Source organism: Mandrillus leucophaeus, unplaced genomic scaffold (assembly GCF_000951045.1).
Source record: "Mandrillus leucophaeus isolate KB7577 unplaced genomic scaffold, Mleu.le_1.0 Scaffold692, whole genome shotgun sequence".
In the NCBI taxonomy this organism is placed as follows: domain Eukaryota; kingdom Metazoa; phylum Chordata; class Mammalia; order Primates; family Cercopithecidae; genus Mandrillus; species Mandrillus leucophaeus.
The window spans coordinates 207,080-214,978 of record NW_012107497.1 but is presented as its reverse complement, the minus strand read 5'-3'; positions in this window follow the sequence as shown (position 1 = coordinate 214,978).

The following is a 7,899-nucleotide window of genomic DNA, read 5'->3' as shown; positions in this document are numbered from 1 at the left end:
AAAAAAAAAAAAAAAAAAAAAAAAAAAAACCACACACACATATTGAATCTCCTAAAGTTCAATTGGGCCTATATAAAATTTTTCATGTGACTGTTCATTAAAACAGTTTTTGTTCCTTAAAGCCACTTCATTTTAATCACTTTTCACAGTAGAATATTATACAAAGGACTCACATCTAGAATACATAAATAATTCTTAAAACTTAACAATAAGAAAACAAAGAACACGAAACAAAAAATGTATAATACACAGTAGTTTAACATGTATAGAGATATATACTATACATGCTTATATTTTATAGCCCTGTCTCTGCTGAGAAACTAGAAAAAATTGACACCCAAGTAACAGTAAGTACTTCCAGTGCCCATATCTTGGTTTCTAAATACCATTGTCTAAAATAACAAAAGCAAAACAAAACAGAGATATCCTTGGAGAAATGAGTAATTCTAGGCCTGGGGCAGTGAAAACACAAGATGAACCTGGAGTATTATGTAATGCCAGAAAATACAGAAGTGCTTAGAAAACAAAAGATTAGAAGCAGATCAGGAACCAGACCAAAAGAGCACTTAATGGCCAAAGTTAAAACAATTTAGGCAACAAAATGCATTAAAATTTAAACATTATAACACAATATAAAATAAAATATCCGTGAGTCCATACTGATATAAATAATTTTACAAATAAATAAATGAGGGAAAAGGTACAAATATTTTTACAAAGAATTTCAGAAAATGTACATGGATACTCCTCCCTTCAGGAGGTGGAAATTAATTGCCTTCCCCAGGGTGTGGGCTGGATTCTAAAAAATAGAATATGGAATGGGAAAAAAATAGCGACCTTTTAGTGCAGAAGCCTGGCAATTCTCTCTCCTTAACCAAGTGATGAATGTTAATGTCAGCAGTGAGAAGTCACGTTGGTATCATGCACTCCTCTGATAGGATGTGATGAGAAAGACACTTCACCTCTGTAGTATTCGTCCCTAAATTCCAGAATCCTAGTCTACTGAGGAGAAAACATCTAACAAACCCAAGTCCAGGGACATCTTACAAAATTCTCAAGTATTCCTCAAAACCATAAAGGGAAAACAAGTAAAGACTGAGAACTGATCATAGACTTTAGATTAAAGAGACATGACAACGAAATTCAATGTGGTAGGCTGACTTGGACCCTGGCACTAAAAAAGGACATGAGCATAAAAAATCTACAAATCTGAATTAAGTCTGAAGTTTAATTAACAGTAATATGTTAATGTTAATTTTTTAGTTTAAATGCATGTACATTGTAAGATATTAATTTTAGGGGAAGCTGAGTGAAATGTGCATGAAAATGCTGTGTACAGCCTTTGCAAATGTTTCATAAATCTGAGATTATTCTAAAATAAAAGGTTTCCATTTTAAACTATAGATTACATCATGATGAATTATCAACAAATCACTATTAATCATACAAGAGAGAAAGCTGTAGCTTTTTTAAAATGCATACTTGTTGCCCCCCACATATACAGTAAATCACAATTTTTTTCTAAGTGGAGTCAGTAATCTACATTTTACATGGATTTTAAATTATACACACCAATATGTAAGAATTACTTTTCTAAAGCCCTGTGCCTTTTATAGGCCCCAAAGACTTTCAAAGAGATTAAAAACCACAGTAGTAATTATATTATCTGAAGTAACCAAATTTGGGGAAAATTAAATTTCTACGTATACTAGATGTAGGCTGAGAGCAAAATAATTCACTTAGGTAACATGTACCTACCTGGTGGGCCCACAGAATAATGAAGTCATGATAGAAGAGTGAAGAAGGTACAAAGTTTGGTGACTGGCAGTGAAAAAACAAACAAAAAAACTAGGAGTGAAAACAACTTACTTGTGCAAACTGCCCTTCTTGGGTTAAAGAAAACTGACATCATTATAGAGTGCAGAGAAATTACAACTGGCCTTTTCAGTCAAGAAGCACCAACTGCCTTAGTATGAAGTGTTACTCCAGAAATGAATAGTGTAGCTGACAAGCAAAACCAACACCAAGAGGCTAATAAATGTTCAAGCAAGTCAAAATGCTCTGAGTGGAGCAGCATGTAATGAATAAGCAAACAAGAGAATGAGAACGAACTATGAAAATCAATGTGATGAAGTGCGTTGGTTTAATGGAGCCTAAGTATTCCCAGTTCTGATATCTTTGTGTGCCTCTGACTGCTTTTAGTTACCTACAACCTTTATTGCAAACTTAACTCAGGACACCGTTTTCATGCTCCAGCAGACTCAAGTTATCTGCAACCTTGCTGTCTCTTCTACCCGCATGCAGCACCTGCCAGCCTTTCTCAGATACCCAATCTTGTTCACTCTGATCCAACCCTCTTTGGAATTCTTTTGTTTTTATTAGCTCTTGCTAAGTTTACTTTCTGTGACAGTTAATTTTCTGTGTCAACATAGCTAGGCTACAGTGCCCAAATAGTTGGTCAAACAGTCTAGATGTTGCTGTGAAGGCATTTTTTGGATGTGATTTAACACTTTATATGGTAGACTTTGAGTAAATCAGATTTACCCTCCATAGGATGGATGAGAATCATCCAATCAGTTGAAGGCTTTCAGGAAAAAGACAAAATTCTCCCAAGAAGATGGAATTGTCCCTCCAGACTGAAACACAGGAATCTGTTTGAGTTTCCAGCCATCAAAATCAGGACTGCAACATCAATTTTGCCCGAATTTCTAACCCACAACCAGCTCTACAGACTTCGGGTTTTCAACCCCCGCAGTCGCATAAATGAATTCCTTTAAATTTCTCTCTCTCTCTCTATATATATATATGACATATATATGTATATATATATGTCCTATTATTTCTATAGTTTATATATTCAACTATTTCCTATTATCCTATACATCACCCGCTTCTCGCTCTCTCTCTCTCTCTACATATATGTAAAATAATAGGAGATATGTATATCTCCTATTATTGTCTTATCTTTCTGGAGAAATCTGATTAATACACTATTCATTTTGATCATTTTTCTACCAGTAACAATGTACTTGTCTTATAAGGAGATATACCACAGCAATTTTACCACTGCTACATCCACTGATACTTTTTCTCAAAATGTCGTTAAGGCCTAAGAAATAATATAGACTTAAAGATTTCCATTTTGTTCTTTGAATAAAAAAGCCTAGAAGAATTATTCCATACCTTGGCTGAATTATCAGAATCACTTGTGGCCCATCTTAAAAGTATATATGCCAAGGCTCTGCCCTGAGCCTGCTGAATCAAAATTTCTCCCATTGATAATGATTTACAGCCAAGGGCTGAAATCCCTGGATACATAATAATTTGATCACAGTATCTCAGACAGGATATAGTCCAGCACTACTGATATTAGTAAAGAACTTGAGGCAAAAAGAGAACAAATGACTTACACAAGTTCTCAAAAAGTAAAAATGAACAATGTCAGGCTACTATTTTTATATTTCTAGAAGATTCACTCCATTACCTTCTATAGATAAATTATAGAAAATATGACAGTATTCCTGTCTCCTTGCATGCATACGTATCACCTGGTCCATTCAACTGACAAATATAAATAGAATGTAATATTTAGAAAATAACTGAGCAGACACAGCTCTATTTTACAAGGTGGTTCAGCTACAAATGAAATTATTTAGTATATAATTAGAGGACTTAACAAATGGCTAAAATCTTGGCAATTTTGTGTATGGTTAAAGTAATAAGACTTTGAGGACAGGTAAATGTTACTGTGTCATATCCTCTGATTTAATCAAAAAACACTGGTCTCACTTTCCTGTTGATGGAATTTTGGTAGATGCATTCAACAAGCTGTCATAAATCTTAGCTTATTTTCCAGTAGCTAGCAAAAAAATAATCCAGAATCACTTCATATCATGGATATGAATAATGAATAATAATCAATAATCTTGGTTGTCCACTAGTGCTGTCTTAATCTTATTCTTTGGCTTTGAATGCAACATTTGCATCTTTTACAGAATTCAGAATTTACAGAGTACTGTACACATACACACATGACCAGCTAAAAACCATGTTCTCAATAGTGTCCACTTTACCTGCCTAATGTCCAACATGTGGTAAGCAGGCAAAACTATGCAATATTAGTATTATTTACAGACAGATTGTTACAATTTTAACCTCAATTTTGAAATACAGGCTGTAAATTATATGTTAAAACCACAGCTCTTAAAAATAACATGCATATATACACATATATTCATACCACAATTCACATAAAAGTCCAAAGTTTAGCTGGTTTTAACATTAGTGATCAAAGCCTAATATGTATAGGCAAATGTATGTACACACTACACATGTGAACACACCACAGTTTTCTAAGATATTATTGAACCTGTAACAAAATGTTGAGTTGTGATTTTATAAAAATAGTTCTAATATTATATTACTACCTTTGTGTTCATTTGACTGAACAGTACTCCTTTACAGAGAATCTGAAGGGTATTCTACATCATCCAGCTATGAAACAGCTTTATGACGCCAAGTGTCCTGTACAGAGGTTTACTCCAACGAACTGTCTTAATTTAGAATGTAATCTAATCAGTTATATTTAATAGCATGGTTAGGAAAATCAGCCCCATAGCCTAAAAACCAGTGTCTCTGGGAAAAAAGGAAGCGGACTTTCCTTTTATGTTCTACCTCTTAGAAGGTATAGGAATCACAATATTATATGCAAAAGCGGAGATAGAGGTATTCTCTACCTTTGATCCTTTCCATTGCTCCTTTTACATTTATAACAAATGAATAAGCTGAATGTGAGTCTTCATTTTGTAGCCACAATCTCTGTAGACAAACTGATCAACTGAAATACTTAACACTGATTTGATCAACATATTTATCAATGAATAAGGATTTAGAAAGTTATTTTCATGATTTGGACAATTGTGCACCTGGATTCATTTACAAACTATTGTCTTTTTCTAAATGTTAGAGATGTTTGATGTGAGGAAGAAAAACTTAAGGAGGGAGACCTACGTGGAGGAAACTGCATTTTTCTCTACAGCATAATTCAGGAATACATTGGATTAGAGGCCAAAGTGATGATTTGGAAGGAACTAAAAGCACCGATATTTGATACAGACCTGGTGAACTAGGGAAGCGATTCTAAATAGATTATTTTGGATGTGGAACAGATGCTTCCAGTCATCATCACAGTTTTTAGCCCTTGACAGTGATTTAAGGTCTGAGGAATGCTAAGCAATGTTACAACACCTGCACATACATATGCCCTGCACAATCACATGCCCTGCTACCAGTAGCTGCTCTCAGCACAGCTTTCCTCTTTCACGCCAAGCCAAGGAATTTGCCATACATGCAGGCAGTCAAAGTGAAGAAGGTTGCCTTTTAAGAATTATTTTCTGTAGTTCCATTCTCAATTTTCAGTTACAACAGCCTCTTCCCATTCAAATTGTCTGCGTTCGCCTCACCTTCCTTCCTCAAACCACCAGTTCCTTTACAATACATCTTCAACTTAGGTTATATAAAGAAATGCTAGGTTTTGTCTTTTTACACAAATTCCTCTTTGAGTATACATATGCTGTATAAATTCATATTACTGCCGTTCATTTCAAGAATTAGCTCTTCCCTGGCAGGAGAAAATCGAGAGATAAGACTAGTAATGGAGAATGGAGTCCTACCGCCTCCAACACTTGGCAGATTATTAACACACCTTTCCTCATGGATTGTTTGTCATGTAAGAAATCATAACTGAATAGCACCGTACACATAAGCAAAAGTGAAATGTTAATAATATTTCTACCTAAAGTGTATAATATTAATTCATATTAAAATAAATGAGGTTTACAACAATATTGTCAGGAAGCTACTAAAAATAATATATTTTCTAGAAATTTGAAACTCTCTAAATAGGTGTAACTGTCCCTAAATATTAAAAGACGTATTGGGAAAATGGCAAAAGCCTTCAAGAAAACAACTCAAAATGATGTTGTTTATTTTTCATGTATGAACAAGAATTGAAGAATGAAAAGCCCAGAAGGAAGGTAATAAATGTAAATAATACATAGGAAACATTTTACAAAACTTTTACTTTTGTAAATTGTGCATTTCACTGACTTTTAATATTAGCTGGTTAAAGTCCTTATCATATTTTTATGAAAGATGAAATCAACAAATAAACCATTCAAAATGTGGAAGAAAAGTTCAGAAAATTATAAAATGAGAGGCCATTACTCATGTCAACTTATAAAATAATGATCACATTAAACATAGCTTACTCTCTTAACATACTGGGTTAATATTGTAGTAGCTTATGGACTCACAGGGAATGTTTTGCAAGGATTATGCTTTTCTCCTAATGTGTTAGGAAAAATTTACGCTGGATTTTAGTGAAACAAAATATGTACACTTTCAACCAAGATATTTTGTGTCTTTAGGCTAACCAACATAATTATCAAATCTATTTTTCCATAAAATTTACCACTATATGTAGGAGAAGGTATGAGAACTTCTGTAGCAATTTCTGTATTTGTGACAATAGAAGTAAAAATAGCAAAGAAAATATTATTGAATATATTTTTATAATTTAAAGTAAATATATTAGTACATATTTTATAGATTTTCAATTTATTAGCAACTAATATATTTATTGGTCCTATATATAGGATCAGTAATATATATATATAGAGAGAGATAATGGTCATAAATTTTTTTTTTTAATTTTATTTATTTACTTTAAGTTCTGGGATACATGTGCTGAACGTGCAGGTTTGTTACATAGGTATGCATGTGCCGTGGTGGTTTGCTGCACCTATCAACCCATCATCTAGGTTTTAAGCCCCACATGCATTAGGTATTTGTCCTAATGCTCTCCCTCCCCTTTCCCCCCACCCCGGACAGGCCCTGATGTGTGATGTTCCCCTCCCTGTGTCCATGTGTTCTGATTGTTCAACTCCCACTTATGAGTGAGAACATGCGGTGTATGGTTTTCTGTTCCTGTGTTAGTTTGCTGAGGATAATGGTTTCCAGCTTCATCCACACCCCTGCAAAGGACATGAATTCATTCTTTTTTATGGCTGAATAGTGTTCCATGATGTATATGTGCCACATTTTCTTTATCCAGTCTATCATTGATGGGTATTTGGGTTGGTTCCAAGTCTTTGCTATTGTAAATAGTGCTGCAATAAACATAGGTGTGCATGTGTCTTTATAATTATTTGCATTCCTTTGGGTATATACTCAGTAATGGGATTGCTGGGTCAAATGGTATTTCTGGTTCTAGATCCTTGAGGAGTCGCCACATTGTCTTCCACAATGGTTGAACTAATTTACACTCCCACCAACAGTGTAAAAGCATTCTTATTTCTCTACATCCTCGTCATCATCTGTTGTTTCCAGACTTTTTAGTGATCTCCATTCTAACTGGTGTGAGATGGTATCTCATTGTGGTTTTGATTTGCATGTCTCTCATGACCAGTGATGATGAGCTTGTTTTCATGTTTGTGGGCCGCATAAATGTCTTCTTTTGAGAAGTGTCTGTTCATATCCTTCACCCACTTTTTGATGGGGGTGTTTTTTTCTTGTAAATTTGTTTAAGTTCCTTGTAAATTCTGGATATTAGCTGTTTGTCAGATGGATAGATTGCAAAAATTTTCTCCCATTCTTTAAGTTGCCTGTTCACTCTGATGATAATTTATTTTGCTATGCAGAAGCTCTTTAGTTTAATTAGATCCCATTTGTTAATTTTGGCTTTTGCAGCAATTGCTTTTGGTGTTTTAGTCATGAAGGCTTTGCCCATGCCTATGTCCTGAATGGTATTGCCTAGGTTTTATTCTGGGGTTTTTATGGTTTTAGGTTTTATTTTAAGTCTTTAATCCATCTTGAGTTGATTTTTGTATAAGGTGTAAG